This window comes from Talpa occidentalis, unplaced genomic scaffold (genome assembly GCF_014898055.3).
Source record: "Talpa occidentalis isolate TD23 unplaced genomic scaffold, MPIMG_talOcc4v2.1 talOcc4.12, whole genome shotgun sequence".
NCBI classification, from domain to species: domain Eukaryota; kingdom Metazoa; phylum Chordata; class Mammalia; order Eulipotyphla; family Talpidae; genus Talpa; species Talpa occidentalis.
In genome coordinates this window covers 45,074,425-45,101,372 of record NW_023601212.1, presented here as the reverse complement: position 1 = coordinate 45,101,372, position 26,948 = coordinate 45,074,425, and the positions used below count along the sequence as shown (strand labels likewise).

At 40.2% G+C, this 26,948-nt stretch overlaps 1 pseudogene; it reads left to right on the top strand.

Annotated features, from left to right (window-relative positions):
• LOC119242224 (adhesion G protein-coupled receptor E2-like) overlaps window positions 1–26,948 on the top strand; it is an 81,939-nt pseudogene that overhangs the window by 41,813 nt on the left and 13,178 nt on the right.

Genomic DNA, 26,948 nt, shown 5'->3' with positions numbered 1-26,948 from the left:
CCATCACTGACTTCTAAGATGATCCTGATTGGAATGCAGCATTTCCCTTCCACTCACTTCCCAGGAAGGGCCACCTGGTCCCTGTCCAAAACCCCAGGCTGGGACACAGGTGGCTGTGATGTCCCTGCTCCAGCTGGGAGCCGCCCTGGGAGGCAGAGGGGCTGGCAGGCAGGGAGGCCTCAGGCTGCTTCTGGACACACCCGGACAACAAAGCATCTAGGTCACCACCTTCACCTACAGAATGGCTCCACTTGAGTAAGAAAAGGCACCCACCACGGAGGAGAAGACAGAGAGCCTACTGCATGCTTCTTTTCCAAGAAACGTGACTGACCCCCAGCCCTGAAAGCTGCCCACAGCTGTAGGCACCTATTTCCTTTTCCTTCCCCTTACAGATGTGGAAGAATGTAAGCAGAAGCCCCAAATATGTAAAAGTCGCAGCATCTGCGTCAACACTCAGGGCAGCTACACCTGCAAGTGCTAGCCCGGCTTTGAGCTCAACCCGAGGGACCCAAAGCTGTGCACAGGTAGAGGCCCTGGAGGATGCCGCGAGGCTGCCCTGGAGCTGGGGAAGAGCTGAGAGGTCCTGCCACAGAGGAGGAGGGAGAAGATGCTCAGGTTCCCGCAGTGTCAAGGGCTTGCCGGAGTGCTGCCCAAGGACACGCCTTCCTGGATTGCTCCCCCCCACAGCAGGGAGGGGCAGAGCCTGATGGACCTGAGTTCCCTTTATGGAACTGTCTGTCCCTGTGAGCACCCCCTGGCCGTGCCCCTTTCTCATCTGTCACATCTGAGCACATTTGGAGGAGGGATCACTTCTGGCTCAGAAATGGGGAACCTCTCTAGGGCTAAGGAGGAAGCATTTAAAAGCCTTGAGCAGGAAGTCCACCTCCCATGAGGCCAAGTTTCCCTCTTGGCCTCAGTTTTCTGCCTCAACCGGGACACTGTCCCTGCTGAGCCCGTCCCAGCTTTGGCAGAGGGGACATGGCAGCACTCTCAGGGCAGGTATGTCCTCGGTGCAGGCAGGATTGGGGCCCAGGTTGGGCAGGGCTGACTCTGGTCTTGTCCTAATAAGGGGGAGGCAGCTCTGCTTGGCAGTGGTGACTCAGCCCCACCCACCACGTTCACGTGGAGCAGCCTCAGTGCCACAACCTCCCTGGTTGGAAGATCCTCACAGGTTCAGTCAACCACACCCCCAGCCCCGCCCTGCACCACAGGGGAAGCTCAGCTTCTCTGGACCACACAGTGCCCACTGTACTGCTCTGACCCCTTCAGGGACGTGCTGAGCTCGTGGAGTTTTACGGTGAAGATGCCATCACAAGGCTGTATCCTGACAGCCAAGTGGCTGAGAGAGAGCGTGTGGGTAGGGAAGCTCCTGAGTGGGAATGCTGAGGAATCTGAGGGGCAGAAAGGATGACGGTGTGATTCCAGAGGTTGACCCTCTGGCTTTGTCCCCAGATGTGAAGGAATGTTCCAGGGGTCTGAACCCCTGCCACCAGACCACCCCCTGCCTGAACTTCGTGGGAGGCTATGAGTGCCACTGCCGCCCTGGCTGGAAGCCAGTCCCTGGGTCCCCCAATGGCCCAAACAACACTGTCTATGAAGGTGCAGAGCCATGATCCCCCTTTCCAGGCCCCCATTCGGGGATGTGTGGGCACCAGGCGGTATAACCTTCAGCCAGTGGGAGTGGGGGACACTTAGCCTGGAAGAAGTGAGAGGGTCACAGACAGAGAGGGGCCTAACCCCCTTCTTGTCTCCAGATGTGGATGAGTGCAGCTCTGGGCAGCACCTGTGTCACACCTCCACCTACTGCGTCAATACTCTGGGCTCATACAAGTGCCGTTGCCCCCAGGGCTGGGTGCCCAAACCAGGATTCCCCAATAACCAGAACACCACCGTCTGTGAAGATACCTGGTTCCACCAGACCCAGACCTCCCCTTCCCTCTGGGGAGTCTCACACCTAAAGATCCACTGTCTGTCCCTAGCAGAGGTCTTCCTCACCTGACTCTCCACACCCTGGAGTCAACATTTTCACCATGCATAAGGTGATCCTGTGCCACCTCTGCACAAGCCCCTGGCTCTGAGTCTATGCTCAGGGATGTGTGGTCAACAGGTGGCTCGTCTCCAGCCAAACAGGGGGGTGGGATGGCTGGTGGTCAGGCAGCACTTTCACTCTGAAGGGGGTGATGCACAGACAGGGGAGGGGATTGACCCACTTTTCTTGTCTCCAGATGTGGATGAGTACAGCTCCGGGCAGTGTCACAGCTCTACCCGCTGCCTCAACACTCTGGGCTTATACAAGTGCAACTGCCTCCAGGGCTTGGTGCCCAAACCGGGATTTCAGGATAACCAGACCACCACCGTCTGTGAAGGTGCCTGGTCCCACCTGACCCAGACCTCCCCTTCCCTCCGGGAAGTCTTACACTTAAAGATCCACTCTCTGTCCCCAGTGGAGATCTTCCCCACCTGACTCCCCAACACCTTGAGTCAACATTTTCACCATCTACAAGGGGCTCCTGTGCTGACTGTCCCCTCTGCACAGGCCCCTGGCTCTGAGTCTATGCTCAGGGATTGTGGTCACCAAGTGGCTCATCTCCAGCCAAATAGGGCTGGTGGGAGGGCTGGGGGATCAGGCGGCACTTCCACTTTGAAGGGGGTGGTGCACAGACAGGGGAAGGGCCTGACCCCCTTCTTGTCTCCAGATGTGGAAGAGTGAGCTCCAGGTGGCACCCGTGTCACACCTCCACCCACAGTGTCAATACTCTGGGCTCATACAAGTGCTGCTACCTCCAGGGCTGGGTGCCCAAACCAGGATTCCAGAATAACCAAAAAACCACTGTCTGTGAAGGGATCTGTTTTGATTATAACCCGACCATACCCCAAAACCCCAACTTTCATACCTAAAGACCACTGTTCTGTCCCCCACAGAGATCTCCTTCCCCACCTGGATGCCCCCACCCCCTGCAATCAAGAACCGTGTGCATGGCCCCAGCAGAGTTCAGGAGGCAGGAATGTTTGGGCACAGCATACTGTGACTACCTGTTTTGCCCCATGCTTCTGCACCCACGGGTGATGCTCTCTGATCTTCCCCTCCTCAGAGTCTCTCCCACTTCTTTGAAAGACTCCAGGATCTGGGCAGAAATGTCATGTCAGCTCAGAAAACCATCGGGTAAGTGCAGTACCCAGGTGGAGGCAAGGTGGAATATCCCAGACACCTGGAGAAACTGGTGTGGGAAAAGGCTGAGCCCAACGCAATGGTACCATTTCTAATGGCCCAGAGTGGAGGGTATTGTAGGTAGTAATTTGTTCTCACTGTCAGACTCCCACATATATTGACTAATGGCAGCTCCTCTGGCTGTTTCTGGACTTCGAGTTATATGATCCTTGCATTCAGAGTAGCGTTGACTTCTGAGTGGATCCAGGGCCAAAGACCCAACCTCTGCCATCTTCACCCCCACTTAGATGGTCTCTGGAGTCTGTTCTTTCTTGCCTCATGACCTACTGGCTCTGTGTCTGCATCCCCCTAGGACATCACACAATTGGTGGATAATCTGCTGGACAACCCAGGGGACTTGGAGACCCTGCCCCACTCGGAGCAGCACTGTGCGGCCACTAACCTGCTTGCTGGCCTGGAGCATGCACTGACAAGCCTGGGCAAGGCCCTGCCCAATGGGTCACTGACGTTCAGTTTACCTGCAGGCACAGGTAAGCACCCAGAGCCTGCTCTGCCCACTCCTGACCTCATTCTTCTTCCAGTCCCAGTGGACCTGAGTGAGCGCATTTGCTCACTGCGCATTCGCAGTGTTTAATCTCATAAACTGAAAATAAAGGTGAAAGAGAAATGACCAATACTGTAAAGCATGTGTTTATATTCTCATCCACTAGTGGACATTTAGGTGTTCCCATCTTTTTAACTATTGTGAATAGTGTTACTGTAAATGTTTGCTTGTAGCATTTTACATTTCTACCTGCAATGTACTATATATGTGTATATGATTCATTTTAATGTAAGTTATCAGCACAAGAAGTAATTTTAAAGAGAAATTTAATATAAAATAGAAGCACCTTCAAAAGACACTTTGTTAAATTATAACATGTAAATTTATATTATTTTATATTAAGTAGGATTTGTTTTATTGAGGTAAGGTATAACATAAACTTCACTATTTTAAGCAATTCAATGGCATTGATTACATTCACAGAGTTGTACAACCATCACTTCTATTCCTAAAATAATTCCATCAGCTCAGAAGTAGACACTGTACCTACCAAGCAGTCTTTCCTCCCTCCTCCCATGCCCCAAGCTGTGGCAACTCTAGTTTGTTTGTCTCTATGGATTTGTCTATTCTGAACTTTTCATATAAATAAGATCTTATATGACTTAATAATGTAACTTCTTTCATCTAGCATGACTTGAGTCTTCTCCATGTTGTAACATGTATCATTATTTCATTTCTCTTTACTGTTGAGTAATATTTCATCATATGTGGATACACTTCATTTTGTTTATATTCTCATCCACTGGTGGGCATTTGGGTGCTGCCACCTTTTTAACTGTTGTGAATAGTGTTAGTGTAAATGTTGGCTTATAGCATTTTACATTTCCACCTGCAATGTACAGGACCTCCAATCTCCATACCTTCAGCTACACTTGTTATTTCCATCTTATTTTATTTTTTGATAACCTTCCTAGTGTATGTAAAGCAATATCTCACTGGGGTCTTGATTTGCATTTCCCAAATATTGGAGATGGATAATCTCTTTCCATGTGATTGTTGGACATTTGTGTATCTTGTTTGGAGAAATGTCTATTTAAATATTTTGCCTATTTTTAAAAAAGATTTATTTATTTATTTATACAAGCACTGGGTACAGTGAGAAGCGCGGGAGGGTGAGAGAATTCACCAGAGCCAGAGAAAAGGAGCAGAGCAGGCAGAAGGACCGAAGCACACTGCTGAGGGGAGCAGTGGGTGGCAGGAGAGGTCTGCGCACCATGTGGGATCCTCCTCCGGTGGCTGGGGAGCAGCCGGGGATTGAACTGCCGTTGCAGAGGCTGCGGGCAGCTTTGCAACCCAGCACTCATCTGCTGCACCACCGGGGAGGCCCTTTTGCCTATTTTTCTATTAGTTTTTTGACTTTGGATCACAGACTTGTAAGTATCCTTTATATGTTCTGATAATGAACCTTTGAGATGAATGATTTTCAATTATCTTTCCCCATTCCATTGAATGGATGTTTTAAATTTGGATAAAGTCAATTTTATCTATTTTTCAACTAGTTGCTTGTTCATTTGGTGACTTATATAGAATCTACTGTCAAATCCAAGGTCATAAAGATTTAAATTGTATTTTCCCTAGTATCCTAATTTTAGCTTTTAAATTTAGATCTGTGTTGGGGCGGATCAACATGGCAGCGAGGAAATGCTGCAAGTAAGATCTCCCATTGAAAAAAAGTTAATAGGGAGGAAAAGCGGCAGGTCCCAGTGAAAACTGGGACATGGAGGATAAACAGACGACTCCAGCAAACTACCCGAAGAAGAAAGTTGCCATAAAAGAGGACCAGAAGGGAGGAAAGCTCAGAACTCTGCTACCCTCCCCCACCCACAAAGTTGGCACTCACCGACCAACAGGAAGGAGGAAAAAACAAAAAAACTATAACAACCAACAAGAACAAACTACACATCAAGCGGGACTGTGAGTGGAAAGGAACTATTTCAGCCACCACACCCCAAGAACTGGAGCTGTGGAGAACCCTGCAGGATTCTCCGCAGAGGTGAGCGAATGGCTCCAGGCGCCATTAGAGAAAAACAAAGACTCACGGAGACCTACACACAGCCCCAAGCAAGCAGGTAAGCTTGTGCGGAAAAGAGGCGTGCTTGAAAAGCAAACATGGATTGCTGCTGCCCAGGTCCCTATGCCTGCGACCTAGGCTTGTGGGTAGATATGCGGGGGCCCTCACTGAGGTGAATGTCCCTCACTGAGTAATCAGAAACCAGGCGCCCAGACACGGGAACGGGGTGCAAAAGACGCCATTTCTGCAGACACTGAACTGGGCTACAGCCCGTGTCCTGACCTGAGGGCTTTGGAACTGAGACCCAGGGCACGAAATTCGGGGCGCGGGTTCCCCTGACAGTGGGGTGCAAGGCAGACACAGCACCCCAAAGCCGTTGAGGCTTTCCCCACCACTCCCACTCTGTTCCCCTGTCCCACGGGATAAAAAAAAACAGCTTCCCAAGGACACTAGGAGAGATCTCTGGCGCCACCTAGTGACCAGAAAAAAAATCACCAGCACCCCATAGAATAGGGACCTTTCTTCAGTAAAGACTGCTTGAAACTGGCAGAAGGCTCCCGGAGGAGTCAGAGGTGAGCTGGGAAGTTCGCCCACACCAGGCCCTTTCTGACCAGCAGTCCGAGCCCAGAGGGGGAGCGGGCACCCACGGCCGGGGCAGGCCAGGCGTGCGGAAGTGTGTGCCTGTCTCCGAATTGCCATTTTAGAATAGGGACATTTCTTTCTTTCTTTTAGAATAGGGACCTTTCTTTCTTCAGTAAAGACTGCTTGAAACCGGCAGAAGGCTCCCGGAGGAGCCAAGGTGAGCTGGGAAGTTCGCCCGCGCCAAGCCCCTTCTGGCCAGCAGTCCGAGCCCAGATGGGGAGCGGACACCCACAGCTGGGACAGACCGGGCATGCACACAGGGCAGTGCATACCCACATCGCCTTTTAAGAACAGGGACCTTTCTTCAATAAAGGAGGCTTGAAACTGGCAGAAGGCTCCCAGAGGAGCCAGAGGTGAGTTGGAAAGTTTGCCCACACCAGGCCCCTTCTGGCCAGCAGTCCAAGCCCAGAGAGGGAGCGGGCACCAATGGCCGGGAAAGATCCAGGGTGCAAGAGAGTGTGCCTGTCTCCAAATCACCATTTTAGAATAGGGACCTTTCTTCAATTAAGACTGCTTGAAACCAGCAGAAGGCTCCCCGTGGAGCCAGAGGGAGAAGGTTCCCTGCACAGTCAGAGGTGAGCTAAAGGTCCCCACAAGCCTGGTCTCACCTGGAAGGAAGTCGGAGCACAGAGGAGGATCCTGAGATTTGGAACCCAGAGTGCAATCCAGCTGCACTACCTGCAGGGAAGTCTGTGGGACTACAAGATGCACATTTGTAACTAAGCACAGAAGGAGGCGAGATTCTGTGACAGCGACGATTAGCATACTCAAAGTACCACTGCCTCACTAGACTTCTGGCATAACAGTTTTTTACTCGTTTGGATTGCCAGTTCCTGAAACTCCTGAAAGAACACACCAAAAAGATGCCAGCCAGTACAAGCGGCACAGTGTCCCAACGTGTAAAGCAAATTAGAAGACAGGCAGCAGAGAAAAGAAAAACTACAAGCAAAGTAGCAACACCTCATAAAAAAAACGCACCACACACACACAAAAAACCGACCTAGAAGCTTGCAACTATGGTGACTTGAAAGAACTTCTGGACCTTCCAGAAAAATAATTTAAAATTGCCGTGATGGAAAAACTGATAGAAGTCATTAAGGAAAACAATGCTCAGAAGAATGAAATTGAGTCCCTAAAGAGGGAAGACATTAAGGAAAACAACGCTCAGAAGAATGAAATTGAGTCCCTAAAGAGGGAAGTAAAAGAAATGCAGGAGATCAAAAAATTAATGGAGGCACTAAAGAACTCTGGGAAAAGCAACAAAAGCAGAATAGATGAAATGGAAGAACGAATATGTACTCTTGAAGACACAGAAATAAAAAGAACTAAAACAGAAAAGGAAAGAGAAGTACAAAGGAAAAAGACAGAAGAAAGACTTCGGGAACTATCTGACTCCATGAGGAAAGGAAATATAAGAGTTATAGGAATCCCAGAAGGAGAGGAGAGAGATGCAGGAACAGAGAAAATATTCAAAGAGATAATTGAAGAGAACTTCCCAAAGTTGAAGAAGGAGCTGAAAATTGATATACAAGAAGCAAGAACACCAAACTTCCACGACAAAGGGAAAATACAGCAAGACACATAATAGTAAAGCTCCCAAGAACCCAGGACAAGGAAAAAATAATGAAGCTGACACGAGGGAAGAAACAGATAACATTCAAAGGAAAACCAATTAGACTGACATCAGACTTCTTCAAAGAAACACTACGGGCAAGGAGAGAGTGGAGGGACATAGCCAACAGACTCCAAGAAAACAGATGCCAACCAAGAACACTCTATCCCGCTAATCTCTCCTTCCTCTATGAAGAAAGAATAAGGACCTTCCCACACAAACAGAAACTCTGGAATTTCATTACGACTAACCCCCCACTCCAAAAAATACTACAAGGAGTCCTAAAGCCAGAACCTCAGAGGGACGAATAACAGCGAAAGAAGGCCAAAAAAAAAGTTATTAAAAGAATAAATAAATAAAATCAAAGGAAAGACAAAACAGTGGCAAATACAGATGCTAACATATCAATATTAACTCTAAATGTAAATGGACTAAAATCTTCAATAAAAAGACACAGAGTCGCAGGCTGGATCAAGAAACAAAACCCAACCTTTTGCTGTCTCCAGGAAACACAATTAGCTACAAAAGATAAAAAGAGACTCAAAGTTAAAGGATGGAAAACAATCCTACAAACAAATGGACCAAAAAGAAAGCAGGAACAGCTATACTTATATCAGATAAAATAGATTTCAAACTCAAAAAGGTAAAAAGATACCACATTGGTCACTACATTATTATCAAGGGGACAATACTTCAAGAAGAAATAACTCTCATTAACATATATTCACCAAAAGAAGGAGCACCAAAATATATCAAACAACTATTATCATCTTTGAAAACAGAAATCAGAGAAAACACATACATAGTGGGAGACTTCAACACACCACTATCAACAATGGATAGATCAACAAGACAAAAAATAAGTAAAGTTACTAAAGCTCTAAATAAGGATTTAGAGCGCTTAGGCTTAACAGACATCTATAGAACACTAAACCCAAAAAAAAAAACTGAGTACACATTTTTCTCATGCACACATGGATCATTCTCCAGGATCTATCACATACTGGGACCCAAGACAAACGTCAACAGATTCACCAAGATTGAAATCATACCAACCATCTTTTCTGACCATGAAGGCATCAAACTAGAAATAAACCATAAAAAGAAGGCAAGGAAATCTCCTACCTCATGGAGATTGAAAACCACACTACTGGAAGACCACTGGACTAATGATGAGATCAAAGAAGAAATTAAAATATTCTTTGAATTGAATGACAAGTAGGACACCAATTTCCTAAATGTATGGGATGCAGCAAAAGCAGTAATAAGAGGAAAATATATAGCAATAGAGGCTCACATCAAGAAACAAGAAAGAACACAAGGAAACAACCTAATCTTGAAGCTCAAAGATCTAGAAAAAGAACAACAAAAAACCCCAAAACCAGTAGAAGAAAAGAAATAATAAAAACCAAAGCAGAAATAAAAATAAATCAAAACTAAAAAAACAATCCAAAAGATCAATGAAACCAAGAGCTGGTTCTTCAAAAAAATCAATAAAATAGACAAACCCCTAGCCAGGCTCACAAAGGAAAAAAGGGAGAAAGCACAAATAAACAGGATCATCAATGAAAGAGGAGAAATCACTACGGACACAGCAGAAATCAAAAGAATAATCAGTAACTACTATGAACAGTTATATGGAAACAAGTTCAACAATCTAGAGGAGATGGACAAATTCCTACAACTCTACAATCACCCAAAGCTAGTTAAAGAAGAAATAGAACACCTAAACAGACCAATTACAAGCAGCAAAATTGAAATAGTAATCAAAAACCTCCCCAAAAACAAAAGCCCAGGACCTGATAGATTTACAAATGAATTCTACCAAATGTTCAGAAACGAATTAGTGCCTATCCTTCAAAAACTCTTCCAAGTAATTGAGAAGGAAGGGATAATACCAAATACGTTCTATGAAGCCAGCATTACACTAATACCAAAGCCAAAAAGGACAACACAAAAAAAGAAAACTACAGGCCAATCTCCCTAATGAACACTGATGCAAAAATCCTCAATAAAATTTTAGTTATCAGAATCCAACAATGTATATATAAGATAATTCACCATGACCAAGTAGGATCATTCCAGGGACAAAAGGATTGTTCATCATCCGAAAATCAATCAACGTGATCCAACACATCAACAAAAAGAAATATAAAAAGCATATGATAATATCAATAGATGCCGAGAAAGCTTTCGACAAAGAACAACACTCATTCGTGATAAAAGCCCTTGAAATTCTTGGGATACAAGGAACATACCTCAACATCATAAAGGCCATCTATGACAAGCCAACAGCCAGTATCATTCTCAGTGGCGAAAAGCTGAGAGAATTCCCATTAAATTCTGGAACAAGACAAGGATGTCCACTCTCACCACTGCTTTTCAATATAATACTGGAAGTCCTAGCCAGAGCAATAAGACAAGAGAAAGACATCCAAGGAATCCAAATAGGAAAAGAAGAAGTCAAACTATCACTATTCTCAGATGATATGATAATATACATAGAGAACCGCAAAAACTCCACAGAAAAACTAATTCAACTCATCAATCAGTTCAGAAAAGTGGCAGGATACAAAATCAACATGCAAAAGTCAGTAGCCTTCCTATACACAAACAATAAATCTGAAGAAGAAATAAAAAAAAGCATCCCTTTTACTATCGAAACAAAAAAAATCAAATACTTGGGAATAAATCTAACAAAAGAGGTAAAGGCCCTATACAAGGAAAACTATAAAACACTGTTAAAAGAAATAGAAGAAGACACAAAGAAATGGAAAGACATCCCCTGCTCATGGATTGGAAGAATGAACATTATTAAAATGGCCATCCTACCAAAAGCAATGTACAGATTCAATGCTATTCCAATCAAAATTTCAATGTCATTCTTCAAAGAAATAGAACAATTATTGATGAAATTCTTATGGAATCACCTAAAACCCCGAATAGTCAAATATCTTGAAAAAAAAAAAGAAAGGAATGGAGGCATCACACTCCCAGACTTAAAACTTTAGTACAGAGCCATAATCATCAAAACTGCATGGTATTGGAACAAGAACGGACACACAGGTCAATGGAATCAAATAGAAAATCCAGAAATAAACCCACAGATTTATGGTCAACTAATCTTTGACAAAGGAGCAAAGACTATGCATTGGAGCAAAGAAAGTTTGTTCAATAAATGGTGCTAGGAAAAACTGGGTTGCTACATGCAAAAGAATGAAACTTGACTACTACCTAACACCATGCACAAAAACCAACTCAAAATGTATTAAAGAACTAGACATAAGACCTGAAACCATAAAATACAAAGAAGGAAATATATGCAAAACACTACATGATATGCACATCAAAGACATATTACAGACATATTACCCAAAGCAGTGATAGTGAAGGTAAAGATCAACAGCTGGGACTACATCAAATTAAAGAGCTTCTGCACAGCAAAAGAGGCAATAACAAAAACAAAGAGAAACCCCACCGACTGGGAGAACATTTTTGCACACAACACTAATGATAAAGGACTGATCACAAAAATCTACAAAGAGCTGATGAGACTCAACAACAACAAAGAAAATAATCCTGTCAAAAAATGGGCAGAAGAGCTAAAAAGAAATTTCTCTGAAGAGGAAATGCAAATGGCCAACATGCCTATGAAAAAATGTTCAACATCACTTGTATTCAGGGAATTGCAAATCAAAAGTACCATGAGATACTATCTCACACCAGTGAGAATGGCACATATTAAAAAAACTAGCAACAACAAATTTTGGCAAGGTTGTGAAGAAAAAGGAACTCTCCTGCACTGTTGGTGGGAGTGCAAAGTGGTCCAACCACTATGGAGAGCTGTGTGGAGATTTCTTGACGTACTAAACATAGAGCTTCCATATGATCCAGCAATTCCACTCCTAGGTATTTACCCAAAGGACACAGAAGCATCAATTCCATAGAGCACCTGCACCCCTATGTTTAGAGCAGCGCTGTTTACAATAGCTAAGCTAGGGAAACAACCCAGATGCCCAAAAATAGATGACTGGATCAAGAAGATGTGGTACATATACACCATGGAATTTTACTTAGCATTCAAAAAAGATAAACACATGCAATTTGCAGCAACATGGATGGTGCTGGAAGGGATCATGCTCAGCGAAATAAGCCAGAAAGAAAATTAAAAATACCTGATGGTCTCACTCATAGCAGTAATCTAGAAAACTAAATAAGGGACCAGGAAAAAGAATAACTATAAGAAAGAAAATATCAAAATCAACAACTATGAGCAAGAGATTCTCTTAGGGGGTGGGGGGCAGGCAAAGGAGGGATTGGGATCAAAATAAGGGGGTTGTAATTGTATGGGGAATATAAAAATAAAATTTAAATAAAAGAATAAAAAAATAAATTTAGATCTGTGTCCACATAGAGTTAATTTTGTGTATTGTACAAGACAGAGGTCCAGTTTTCTTCTCATGTATGGATATCCAGAGCCACAACCACATGTCGAAGAGACCAAACTTTCCTCTATTGAAAGTTCTTGACATCCCTTGTTGAAAATAGATTGACCATAAATGTAAGGGTTTATATTTTGAGTTTCAATTTGATTTGTTGATCTGTATAATCTTTCCTTACACTACTATCATACTATTTTGCTTACTGTAAGATGGTGGTAATTTTGAAATCAGAGTCTGAGTTCTCCAATTCTGTTTTTCATTTTTAAGAGTGGGCTCCTTGAAATGTGATGTGAATATTAAGATGAAAATTTCCAGTTCTGAAAAAAATCATTGAGAATTCTGTTGGGATATTGATAGTATTACAATGAGTGGTTTCTTTCACTGTACAAAGATTAGATTTTTTAATAAGCCCCTTTTATTTTTTTTATTTCCTTTGCCATTGCTTTATTTCCTTTCCCTAAATACATCTCTGAGGTTGATGTCCAGGAGTGTATTGCCTATGTTTTCTTCTGTGTATTTTATGGTTTCAGATGTTATATCCAAGTCTTTAATTAAGTTTGAGTTAATTTTTGTGAGGGAGTTAAGTAAGGATCTAATTTCTATTTTTTTTTTTTTGCACGTGGCTGTCCAAGTTTCCCATTACCATTTGTGGAAGAGGCTTTCCTTTCTCCATTGTATGGTCTTTGCTCCTTTGTCACTGACCATATTTGTGTGGGTTTATTTCTGGGCTTTCTATTCTATTCTATTGGTTCTATGTTTCTGTTTTGTTCCAATACATTACTGCTTATATTACTGTCACTTTACAGCATGGCTTTAATCCAGGGAGTGTGACACCTCCGTTCTTTTCCCTCAAGATTAATTTGGTTACTTGAGCTGTTTTGTGGTTCCATACAAATGTTATAGTTGTTCTATTTCCTTGAACAATGCCATTGGGGTGCACATTGATATTGCATTGAATCTGTGAATTGCTTTAGGTAATAGAGACATTTTTACAATTTAGTCTACCAACCCATGAACACTTGATATCTTTCCGTTCCATTGGCCTTTTAAAATTTCTATTAATGATGTTTTATAGTTTTCATTGTATAGATCCTTTACCTCCTTTGTTAACTTTTCTCCCAAGTATTTCATTCTTTTTGGTATTTTGTTTTCTTAATTTCTCTTTCCTTTAAATCATTGTTTGCATATGCAACAGATTTTTGTGTATTGATTTTGCATCCTGACACTTCATTAATTTATTTTTTCTAGCCAATTATTTGGGGTAGTCTTGGTTATTCTATGTATAATATCATGTATTCTGCAAATAGTGATAGGTTTACATCTTCTTTTCTAATTTGTATTCCTTTTCTTCTTTTCTTACCAAATTGCTCAGGACTACTAATATTAGGTTAAACAGTAGTTGCTATAGTGTATATCCTTGTCTTGTTCTGATCTTAGGGGACATTTTTCCATTTTTTCACCATTTGGTATGACGTTTGCTGTGTATTTGTCATATATGGCCTTTATTATGTTGAGACAAGTTTCTTTTATTACCAATATTTAATTTTTATTACAAATGCATGTTGAATTCTGTTAAATGCTTTATCAGCATGTATGATACAATATTATTATTTTTTGTTTTTTTAAATTTTCTTTTCAAATGATTTTTTTTAATTTATTTTTTTAAAACAATATTTACTTCCTTCCACCCCCTAAGGTTGAGTACCCATAGAATTTCCTTCCCCAAGGCACCCGTGCACCATCACCAGTCTCCTGTTCTCCTCCCTCATTCCCTCTGATCTCTTCCCCTCCCCTGCAGAAATTCTCAGATTCATAATTGTCTGTTTTGCTTGGTTGTGTTTTGTACTATTATTACCTTGTTTTACACTGATGTTTTATTTGTTTCCCCTAAATTCTTGTTCTAAGTGAAACCATCCAATATTTTTCTTTTTCCTTCTGGCTTATTTCACTGAGTGTAATTCCTTCTAGCTCCATACATGTTGCTGCAAATGGCATGAGTTTATCTTTTTTGATTGCTGAATAATATTCCATTGTGTATATATATATACCACATCTTTTTGATCCAGTCATCTATTTTTGGGCATTTGAGTTGTTTCCAGGTTTTACCTATTGCAAATAGTGCTGCAATAGGCATAGGTGTTCAGGTGTTCTTTTGAATCATTGTTTTTGTGTTCTTTGGGTAGATCCACAGCAGTGGAATTGCTGGATTGTATGGTAACTCCATTTTTACTATACTGAGGAACCTCCATACAGCTTACCTTAGTGGTTGGACCAGTTTGCACTCCCACTAGCAATGTAGGAGAGCTCCTTTTCACCACATCCTCGCCAACATTTGTTTTTGCTTGTTTTTTTTTGATAAGTGCCATTCTTACTGGCTTGTAAGGTGGTATCTCAGTGTGGTTTTGATTTGCATTTCCCTGATTATAAGGGATGCTGAACATTTTTTCATATGCCTGTTAGCCATTTGCATTTCCTTTTTGGAGAAATGTCTTTTAAGTTCTTCTGCCCATTTCTTGACTGGATTGTTTATTTTGTTTTTGTTGAGCTGTGTGTGTTCTTTGTATATCTTTGTGATCAGTCCCTTATCAGTTGAATAGAGTGCAAAGATTTTTTTCCAATCAGTGGGGTGTCTCTCTGTTTTGGTTAATGTCTCTTTTGCTGAACAGAAGCTTTTCAGTTTGATGTAATCCCAGGTGTTTATCTTTGCCTTCACTATCACTGCTTTGGGTGATGAATCTTTAAGATGTTATTGCAATGTATGTCTTGTAGTGTTTTCCCTATATTTTCTTCTATATATTTTATAGTTTCATGTCTGTGTCCAGTTCTTTTATCCATTTTGAGTTGATTTTTGTGCACAGTGAGAGGTAGTGGTCTAGTGTCATTTTCTTGCATGTGGAGGCCCAGTTTTCCCAGCACCATTTATTGAACAAACTGTCCGTGTTCCGTTGCATATTCTTTGCTCCTTTGTCAAGGATGAGTTGTTCATATAATGTGGCTTTATTTCTGTGCTCTCTATTCAGCTCCATTGGTCTGTGTGTCTGTTTTTGTTCCAGTACCAAACTGTTTTAACTATTATGGCTTTGCAGTATAGCTTGAAGTTTGGAAGTGTGATACCTCCTTTCTCCTTTGTTTTCATCAGTAGGGCTTTGGCTATTCATGGTTTTTTGTGGTTCCATATGAATTTTATCAGTATTTGTTCTATTTCTTAGAAGAATGTGATTGAGATTTTTATTGGAATAGCATTGAATGTGTATTATTGCTTTTGGGAGGATGGCCATTTTAATAATGTTAATTCTTCCAATCCATGAGCAGAGGATGTCTTTCCATTTCTTTACATCTTCTTCAATTTCTTTTAACAGTGTTTTATAATTTTCTTTGTATAGCTCTTTCACCTCTTCTGTTAGGTTGATTCCCAAGTATTTTATTTTATTTTTTGTTTCAATTATAAAAGGGATGGTTTTCTTGATTTCTTCTTCTTCTGATTGATTGTTCATGTGTAGGAAGGCCACTAATTTTTGTGTATTGATTTTGTATTCTGCTACTTTACTGAATTGGTTGATTATTTTGAGTAGTTTTTTTGTGTTGTTTTTAGGGTTCTCTATGCATATTATCATATTGTATGCAAATAGTAATAGTTTTACTTCTTCTTTCCCTATTTGGATTCCTTGCATGTCTTTCTCTTGTCTTATTGCCCTGGCTAGGACCTCCAGTATTAAATTGAAGAGCCGAGGGAGAGAGAACATCCTTGTCTTGTTCCTGATCTTAAAGGGAAGGCCATCTGCTCTTTGCCATTGAGAAGAATATTGGCAGTGGGTTTGTCGTATATGGCTTCTATCATGTTAAGGTATGTTCCTTCTATCCCAAGAATTTCAAGGGCCTTCATCATAAATGGATGTTGGACTTTGTTGAATGCTTTCTCAGCATCTATTGATATGATCATAAGGCTTTTATTTTTTATTTTTCTTTTTGTTGATGTGTTGGATTACACTTATCAATTTTTGCATGTCGAACCATCCTTATGCCCCTGGGATGAATCCCATTTGATAGTGTTGTACTATCCCTTTGATACATTGTTGGATTCTGTTGGCAAGGATTTTGTTGAGGATTTTTGCATCAGTGTTCATTGGGGAGATTGGCCTGTAATTTTCTTTTTTTGTGGTGTCTTTGTTTGGTTTTGGTATTAGTGTAATGTTGGCTTCGTAGAATGTATTTGGTTATATTCCTTTTTCAATTTTTTGAAAGAGTTTGTATAGGATAGGCGCTATTTCACTGCTGAACATTTGGTAGAATTCATTTGTGAAGCCATCTGGCCTGCACTTTTGCCTTTGGGGAGTGCTTTGATTACCGCCTAAATTTCAATGCTTGTAATTGGTCTTTTTAGATGCTCTATTTCTTCTTTGTCCAGATTTGCATGGTTGTATCATTCTATGAATTTGTCCATCTCTTCTGGGTTGTTGAATTTGTTTGCATATAAGTGTTCTTAGTAATCTCTGATTGTTCTTTTGATTTCTAATGAGTCTGCTTCTCCTCTTTCATTTATAATCCTATTTATAAGTGTTTTCTCCCGTTTTTTTCTTTGTGAGTCTGGCTAGAGGTTTGTCTATTTTGTTTATTTTTCCAAGAACCAACTTTTGGTTTCATCGATCTTTTGGATAATTATTTTAATTTCTATTTCATTTATTTCTGCTTTGATTTTTATTATTTCCTTTCTTCTACTGGCTTTAGGGTTTTTTCTAGTTCTTTGATATGTGAGGTTAGGTTGTTTCTTTGAGTTCTTTCTTGTTTGTTGATGTGAGCCTTCATTGCTATATATTTTCCTCTTATTACTGCTTTTGCTGCATCCCATACATTCTGGAAAGTGGTGTCCTCCTTGCCATTCAACTCAAAGTATTTTTTAATTTCTTCTTTGATCTCCTCATTAGTCCAGTGGACTTCCAGTAGTGTGGATTTCAATCTCCATGAAGTGGGAAGGTTCCTTGTTTTATTTTCATGATTTATTTCTAGCTTGATGCCTTTGTGATTGGAGAAGATAGTTGGAATGATTTTGATTTTCATGTATCTATTGATGTTTGTCTTGTGGCCCCATATGTGATCGATTATGGAGAATGATCCATGAGCACTTGAGAAAAATGTGTACTCATATTTTTTTTGGGTGCAGTGTCCTATTAACTCATATTAAGTCCATGAGTTCTATGTCTTTATTTAGGGCTCTAGTGTCTTTGTTTATTTTTTGTCTTGTTGATCTGTCCATTGGTGAGAGTGGGGTGTTGTAGTTTCCCACTACATATGTATTTTCTTTAATGTCTGTTTTCAGAGCTGATAATAATTGTCTAATTTATTTTGGTGCCCATTCATTTGGTGCGTATATGTTGATGAGTATTATATCTTCCTGATGTATTGTCCCCTTGATCATAATGTAGTGTCCATCTATGTCTCTTTTTACCTTTTTTAATTTGAGGTCTATTTCATCTTATATAAGTATGGCTGTTTCTGCCTTCTTTTTTGGTCCATTTGCTTGTAGAATTGTTTTCCACCCTTTTACTTTCAGTCTGTGTTTATCTTTTGTGGTTAAATGTGTTTCTTGGAGACAGCAGAAGGTTTATTTTGTTTTATAATCCAGTCTGCTACTCTGTGTCTTTTTACTGATGAGGTTAATCATTTACATTTAGAGTTAATATTGATATGTTGGCATCTGTATTTGCCATTTTGTTTGTCTTTTTTGTGATTTTATTCCTTGCTTTATTCTGTTTTTCTTGTTCATTCCTCTGTTGGTTTTGGCTTTAGCACTTCTTGTAGAATATTTTGGAATGGGGTTTAGTTGTGATGAATTTCTGGATTTTCTGTTTGTCTGAGAAGGTCCATATTCTTTCTTCATAGAGGAAGGAGAGCTTTGCAGAGTAAAGTATTCTTGGTTGGCATTTGTTGTGTTGAAGTTTGCTGAATATGTTACTCCATTCTCTTCTTGCCTGTAATGTTTCTTTGGAGAAGTCAGAAGTTAACCTGATTGGTTTTCCTTTATAAGTTATCTGTTTCTTCCCCCTTGCCAGTTTCATTATTTTTTTCCTTGTCTTGGACTCTTGCAAGCTTTACTATTAGGTGTCTTGCCATAGCTTTCTTTTCATTATGGTAATTGGGAGGTCTTCTTGCTTCCTGTATGTTTCTATTCATCTCCTTTATCATGCTTGGGAAATTTTCTTCAATTATCTCATTGAATAATTTCTTAGTTCCTTTGTCTCTCTCCTCACCTTCTGGAATGCCTATAACTCTTAAATTTCCTCTCTTCGTGGGGTCTGATAATTGTCTAAGAGTCTGCTCATACTTCTTCATTTGCGCTTCTCTCTCCTTTTCTCTTTTGGCTCTTTTTATTTCTATATCTTCTATAGTACTGATCCATTCTTCCATTTCATTGATCCTGTTTTCATTGCTTTTCCCAGAGTTCTTTATCTCTTCTAGTAATCTTTTTATCTCCTGAGTTTCATTTCTTTCCTTTCTTAAAGTCTCAATTTCGTTCTTCTGTTCAGTGATTATTTTTCTCAACTCACTTTTTTCCTTTTCATTTTCTTTCTGCTTTTTAATCAGGATGATTATTAATTCTCTATCTGATAGGCCGAGAATTTCTTCCATGTCATCGTTGAGCTCTGGTGACTGTTTCTTTTTGTGGTATGTCCTCCTGCTGGCTTGCTTGGTTATTTGTATTTTTTCTTCTCCCTGTTGTTTGGTTTCTAATTAATTCTATGCATTGGGACGTTGTGCCACTGGTGTTGGAGGGCATCTCTTTGGATGCTCCTTTAGGGGTGTTGGAAACTGTTTACCCAACTAAGACCAGCACTGGTAGGCTAAAACTCCACCAGGGTTTTGATGCTGTGTTGCTGGGCTCTGTCCCTTACAGTTCCCTCCCTCTGTATTTGCTCAGTTCCAACAGGGAATCAGCTAGTCAGTGATTTAGTTCTGGTCACGAGGTGGCGCCAGAGACCCATACTTGCTGACCTGTGCTTTTCCCCAGTGGTTCTCTGAGTAGCAGATTGGGAGTTCAGGGGAGCACCTGAACACAGGGGCTCTTATTCAAGGTGGGTGCTGTGTCTGCCCCACGTTGGGTGCCAAACTGTTATAGGGTAGCCCCAATACAAAACGGATTGCCTGTGTGCCCTCACCCACACACTTAAAAGGACTTATCAATACTCTACTGAAGGCACACACGAAAGGCTAGTAAAAGGTTTATTTACAAGGGAAGGGCAAATGAGTAAATGTACAACTCAGGGAGAAAAGTGGGAGACGAAGTTTTAAATGCGTCCTACCGGATCCGCTGATCTGGAATCCCAAATGGCACTCTGAGAGCTGGCTGCAAGCCAGGAGCCATGAAGCCAGGAATGAGCGAGAGAGCGAGTCCCCCGAGGCCCACGTGTTTGGTTTTTATACCCAACCTGGCTGCTTAACTCCACCCTCAGGTCCCAGCCACCTTCCCTTTGGTGGTGACGGGATTTGTCTTTCCCAATGTCTTGATGGCTTTTGTCTGGAGTGGGGGTGGAGTCCACAAAGCCTGCATGGAATTAGCTCAGGACATCCTTTCCCCCTAACATGTTCACCTGGTGTTGTGCCCACAGTTGTATGGATCCCACGCCCTGAAGTCTGCACTGTAGGCCTCAGTTCCAGGGCTATCAGATCCAAAACGCTGGCTGTCACCCTGTGCAGTGCCCGCTGCTATGGCACGTCCCATGCCCCGGATCCTGTGCCTAGCTCTCAGTTCCTGGATGGGGTCTTGCTCCACACCTAATTTCCCTCCTTACCCCTTTATTGTTCTTTTTATATCACTTTGAGATTGAGATTAGGTTGTTTCTTTGAGTTCTTTCTTGTTTCTTTTTTTATGTCTTTATTGCCTTTTACTTATTTTCCTGTTTATTGAATTCACATCAGTTTACAACAATGTATAGGCTTCAGGTGTACAGTTTCTCATCTCATCAACCATATATTTCACACCATAACCACCATCAAATGTCCAGTCATCATCCACCAGCAAGCTACTCTCTCATCCCTCTTCCCTCTCTGATAACCTCCATTTTATTATCAAGTCTACAGGTTTGTGTTTGTTCTTGTTGTTTATTTAATTGTGTTTGTTTTCCTTTATTTTCCACAAGTGAATGAAATCATATGGTATTTGTTGATGTGAGCTTCTACTGCTATATATTTTCCTCTTATTACTGCTTTTGGTGCGTCCCATACATTCTGAAAAGTGGTGCCCTCCTTGTCGTTAAACTCAAAATATTTTTTAATATCTTCTTTTTTTTGACATTTATTATTGTCTCTTAGTTTTTTTTAAATAATAAATTTTATTTTTATATTCCCCATACAATTGCAAACCCCCCCATTTTGACCACAATCCCTCCCCTCCCGAACCCCACCCCCCAAAAAGTGTCTCTGGTTCATAGTTTTTGGTTGATTTTGATTTTTACTTTCTTATAGTTATTCATTTTCCTGGTCCCTTATTTAAGTTTTCTAGATTCCTGCTATGAGTGAGACCATCCGGTATTTTTCTGGCTTATTTTGCTGAGCATGATCCCTTCCAGCGCCATCCATGTTGCTGCAATTGCATGTGTTTATCTTTTTTGAATGCTGAGTAATATTCCATGGTGTATATGTACCACATCTTCTTGATCCAGTCATCTATTTTTGGGCATTTGGGTTGTTTCCAAAGCTTAGCTATTGTAAACAGTGCTGCTATAAACATAGGGGTGCAGGTATACTTTGGAATTGATGTTTCTGTGTCCTTTGGGTAAATACCTAGGAGTGGAATTGCTGGATCATATGGAAGCTCTATGTTTAGTAGGTCCAGAAATCTCCACACAGCTCTCCATAGTGGTTGGACCAGTTTGCATTCCCACCAACAGTGCAGGAGAGTTCCTTTTTCTCCACACCCTCGCCAACATTTGTTGTTGCTAGTTTTTTTAATATGTGCCTTTCTCACTGGTGTAAGATGGTATCTCATGGTAGTTTTTTTTTAATTTATAAGTATAACTCTTTAATTATCTGAATCATATAAAATAATACATATAAAAACATTTTGTAAACTATAAAATGGGTCCCTACAAATAACATTATCATTATTTAGCACTTTGACGTCAAGAAAGCTGACAATTACAGGAATGAAACTGGTCGAGGAGATTGTGTATTCAATAGACTCAATAGAACGAATGAGCATTGAACAATTTCTGTGCAATATGAAACAACCTATTTATGGAAACAAATATAAAAATGTTGTCTGTATACCTTGAGGGGAAAATCTCATTAATTTTTTTTTAAACAAGCAGTGCATTGACAGAGGAAGTCTCTGAATTAAACAACTCTGTGTCTTCATTATTAATGCTACCGAGGATCTTGCCTTTCAGTTCATTGCACAGTCCAGCACCTGGGGTTGAGAAGTTCACTGCTCAGGCCTAAATCTTTCCTGGAATTAGTCTTTTTTTTCTCCAAAGTTCAGAGAATTCCCCTGATATTTCACTTGACCAGTTACTGACCCTTCGTTGCAAAATAAATAAATATGAGCTTATTTTCTAAAGTAATTTTTGAAAAATCAAAGCACTTTTATGACCATAATCCTCCCTCTCAGTCAAAAAGTTTGATAGGAAGGTGATTAAAGAAGCATTTTACTTTTTATGTGTAGTCAAGAGAGAGGGCTACATCTGACAGTTTTGTTCAGTACAGCGGGGGGGAAGTCAGACTTGTCTTCAGCAGGGTAGACTTCTTCACAAATCATTTTCAAGACATCCGTTGTGTGCTCCAGTGACCAGTGCCCACATTGGTATCTTTGGCACAGAGACAATATATGTCCACTATTCAGTGAAAAGATCCAGCCCCTCTGGCTTTGCTCTTAAAGAGGGAAACAGTAAGTAAAGCATGGATATTGATACCTTCTGCATCACTCACCAAGACAAAGCACACTTTTAATGCTTCAGGCATAAAGACTTGGTATACATAGTTCTGTCCCGTCATAGATAGCAAGTGAAGAACATGCTAAAAGTTTTTGTCTCCTTTTATTTCCTTTTAAGCTTTTTTAAAATTTTATTTTATTTTATATATATTTTACATCATTTTTCATTTTTGCATAATGTATGCATTTTCATCTTGGTTATAGTTCCCATACAATTCCTTCCCCCCTTTATTTTGACCACAATCCCTCCCCCCCCCATAGTGTATCCTTGGTTTATAGTTGCTTGTTGATTTTGATTTTTTCTTTATTATAATTAGTCTTTTCATTCTTTTTTTTTAATAATAAATTTTATTTTTATATTCCCCATACAATTGCAGCCCCCCCATTCTGACCCCAATCCCTCCCCTCCCACCCCTGCCCCCCTAAAAGTGTCTCTGGTTCGTAGTTTTTTGTTGATTTTGATTTTCACTTTCTTATAGTTATTCGTTTTCCTGGTCCCTTATTTAAGTTTTCTAGATTCCTGCTATAAGTGAGACCATCCGGTATTTTTCTTTTTCTTTTTGGCTTATTTCGCTGAGCATGATCCCCTCCAGTGCCATCCATGTTGCTGCAAATTGCATGTGTTTATCTTTTTTGAATGCTGAGTAATATTCCATGGTATATATGTACCACATCTTCTTGATCCAGTCATCTATTTTGGGGCATTTGGGTTGTTTCCAAAGCTTAGCTATTGAAAACAGTGCTGCTATAAACATAGGGGTGCAGGTATACTTTGGAATTGATGTTTCTGTGTCCTTTGGGTAAATACCTAGGAGTGGAATTGCTGGATCATATGGAAGCTCTATGTTTAGTAGGTCCAGAAATATCCACACAGCTCTCCACAGTGGTTGGACCAGTTTGCACTCCCACCAACAGTGCAGGAGAGTTCCTTTTTCTCCACACCCTCGCCAACATTTGTTGTTGCTAGTTTTTTTAATATGTGCCATTCTCACTGGTGTAAGATGGTATCTCATGGTAGTTTTGATTTGCATTTCCCTGATGACAAGTGATGTTGAACATTTTTTCATATGCCTGTTGGCCATTTGCATTTCCTCTTCAGAGAAGTTTCTTTTTAGCTCTTCTGCCCATTTTTTGACTGGATTCTTTTCTTTGTTGTTGTTGAGTCTCATCAGCTCTTTGCAGATTTTTGTGATCAGTCCTTTATCATTAGTGTTGTGCCCAAAAATGTTCTCCCAGTTGGTGGGGTTTCTCTTTGTTTTTGTTATTGTCTCTTTTGCTGTGCAGAAGCTCTTTAATTTGATGTAGTCCCAGCTGTTTATCTTCGCCTTCACTATCACTGCTTTGGGTGATGTGTCTGTAAAGATGTCTTTGATATGCAAATCACGTAGCGTTTCGCCTATATTTCCTTCTATATATTTTATGGTTTCAGGTCTTATGTCTAGTTCTTTAATCCATTTTGAGTTGATTTTTGTGTATGGTGTGAGGTAGTGGTCAAGCTTCATTCTTTTGGATGTAGTGACCCAGTTTTCCCAGCACCATTTATTGAACAAACTTTCTTTGCTCCAATGCATAGTCTTTGCTCCTTTGTCAAAGATTAGTTGACCATAAATCTGTGGGTTTATTTCTGGATTTTCTATTCGATGCCATTGGTCTGTATGTCTGTTCTTGTTCCAATACCATGCAGTTTTGATGATTATGGCTTTGTAGTATAGTTTGAAGTCTGGGCGTGTGATGCCTCCATTTCCTTCTTTTTTTTTCAGGAGAGCTTTGGCTATTCGGGGTTTTTTGTGGTTCCATATGAATTTCATCAATAATTGTTCTATTTCTTTGAAGAATGACATTGAAATTTTGATTGGAATAGCATTGAATCTGTATATTGCTTTTGGAAGGATGGCCATTTTAATAATGTTTATTCTTCCAATCCATGAGCAGGAGATGTCTTTCCATTTCTTTGTGTCTTCTTCTATTTCTTTTAACAGGGTTTTATAGTTTTCTTTGTATAGGTCCTTTACCTCTTTTGTTAGATTTATTCCCAAATATTTGATTTTTTTTGTTTCAATAAAAAAGGGATGGTTTTTTTTGATTTCTTCTTCTTCAGATTTATTGTTTGTGTATAGGAAGGCTACTGACTTTTGCGTGTTGATTTTGTATCCTGCCACTTTACTGAACTGATTGATGAGTTGAATTAGTTTTTCTGTGGACTTTTTGGGGTTCTCTATGTATATTATCATATCATCTGCAAATAGTGATAGTTTGACTTCTTCTTTTCCTATTTGGATTCCTTGGATGTCTTTCTCTTGTCTTATTGCTCTGGCTAGGACTTCCAGTATTATATTGAAAAGCAGTGGTGAAAGTGGACATCCTTGTCTTGTTCCAGATCTTAATGGAATTGCTTTCAGCTTTTCACCATTGAGAATGATACTGGCTGTTGGCTTGTCATAGATGGCCTTTATGATGTTGAGGTATGTTCCTTGTATCCCAAGAATTTCAAGGGCTTTTATCATGAATGGGTGTTGTACTTTGTCGAAAGCTTTCTCAGCATCTATTGATATTATCATATGGTTTTTATATTTCTTTTTGTTGATGTGTTGGATAACGTTGATTGATTTTCGGATGTTAAACCATCCTTGTGTCCCTGGAATGAATCCTACTTGGTCCTGGTGAATTATCTTATGGATACATTGTTGGATTCTGATAGCTAAAATTTTATTGAGGATTTTTGCATCAGTGTTCATTAGGGAGATTGGCCTGTAGTTTCCCTTTTTTGTGTTGTCCTTGTTTGGTTTTGGCATTAGTGTAATGTTGGCTTCATAGAACGTGTTTGGTATTGTCCCTTTCTTCTCAATTTTTTGGAAGAGTTTGTGAAGGATAGGCACTAATTCGTCTCTGAATGTTTGGTAGAATTCATTTGTAAATCCATCAGGTCCTGGGCTTTTGTTTTTGGGGAGGTTTTTGATTACCATTTCAATTTCGCTGCTTGTAATTGGTCTGTTTAGATGTTCTATTTCTTCTTTATCTAGCTTTGGGTGATTGTAGAGTTGTAGGAATTTGTCCATCTCCTCTAGATTGTTAAACTTGTTTCCATATAACTGTTCATAGTAGTTACTGATTATTCTTTTGATTTCTGCTGTGTCCGTTGTGATTTCTCCTCTTTCATTGATAATCCTGTTTATTTGTGCTTTCTCCCTTTTTTCCTTTGTGAGCCTGGCTAGGGGTTTGTCTATTTTATTGATTTTTTCAAAGAACCAGCTCTTGGTTTCATTGATCTTTTGGATTGTTTTTTTAGTTTCAATTTCATTTATTTCTGCTTTTGTTTTTATTATTTCTTTTCTTCTACTGGTTTTGGGGTTTTTTTGTTGTTTTTTTCTAGATATTTGAGCTTCGAGATTAGGTTGTTTCTTTGAGTTCTTTCTTGTTCCTTGATGTGAGCTTCTATTGCTATATATTTTCCTCTTATTACTGCTTTTGCTGCATCCCATACATTTAGGATATTGGTGTCCTCCTTGTCGTTCAATTCAAAGAATTTTTTAATTTCTTCTTTGATCTCCTCATTAGTCCAGTGGTCTTCCAGTAGTGTGGTTTTTAATCTCCATGAGGTAGGAAAGTTGCTTGCCTTCTTTTTATGGTTTATTTCTAGTTTGATGCCTTCATGGTCAGAAAAGATGGTTGATATGATTTCAATCTTGGTGTATTGTTGATGTTTGTCTTGTGCCCCAGTATGTGATCGATCCTGGAGAATGATCCGTGTGTGCTTGAGAAAAATGTGTACTCCGTTTTTTTGGGGTTTAGTGTTCTATAGATATCTGTTAAGCCCAATTGCTCTAGGTCCTTATTTAGAGCTTTGGTTTCTTTACTTATTTTTTGTCTTGTTGATCTATCCATTGTTGATAGTGGTGTGTTGAAGTCTCCCACTACGTATGTGTTTTCTCTGATGTCTGTTTTCAGAGAGGACAACAGTTGTCTGATATATATTGGTGCTCCTTCGTTTGGTGAGTATATGTTAATGAGTGTTATCTCTTCTTGAAGTATTGTCCCCTTGATCATAATGTAGTGACCATTGGGGTCTCTTTTTATCTTTTTGAGTTTGAAATCTGTTTTATCTGATATAAGTATAGCTGTTCCTGCTTTCTTTTTTGGTCCATTTGCTTGTAGGATTGTTTTCCATCCTTTAACTTTGAGCCTATTTTTATCTTTTGTAGCTAAATGTGTTTCGTGGAGACAGCAACAGGTTGGGTTTTGTTTCTTAATCCAGGCTGCAACTCTGTGTCTTTTTATTGAAGAGTTTAGTCCATTTACATTTAGAGTTAATATTGATATGTTAGCATCTGTATTTGCCATTGTGTTTGTCTTTCCTTTGATTTTATTTATTTATTCTTTTAATAACTTTTTTTTTTGGCCTACTTTCATTGTTATTCGTCCCTCTGAGTTTCTGGCTTTAAGACTCCTTGTAGTATTTTTTGGAGTGGGGGTTTAGTTGCAATGAAATTCCGGAGTTTCTGTTTGTCTGGGAAGGTCCATATTCTTTCTTTAAAGAGGAAGGAGAGCT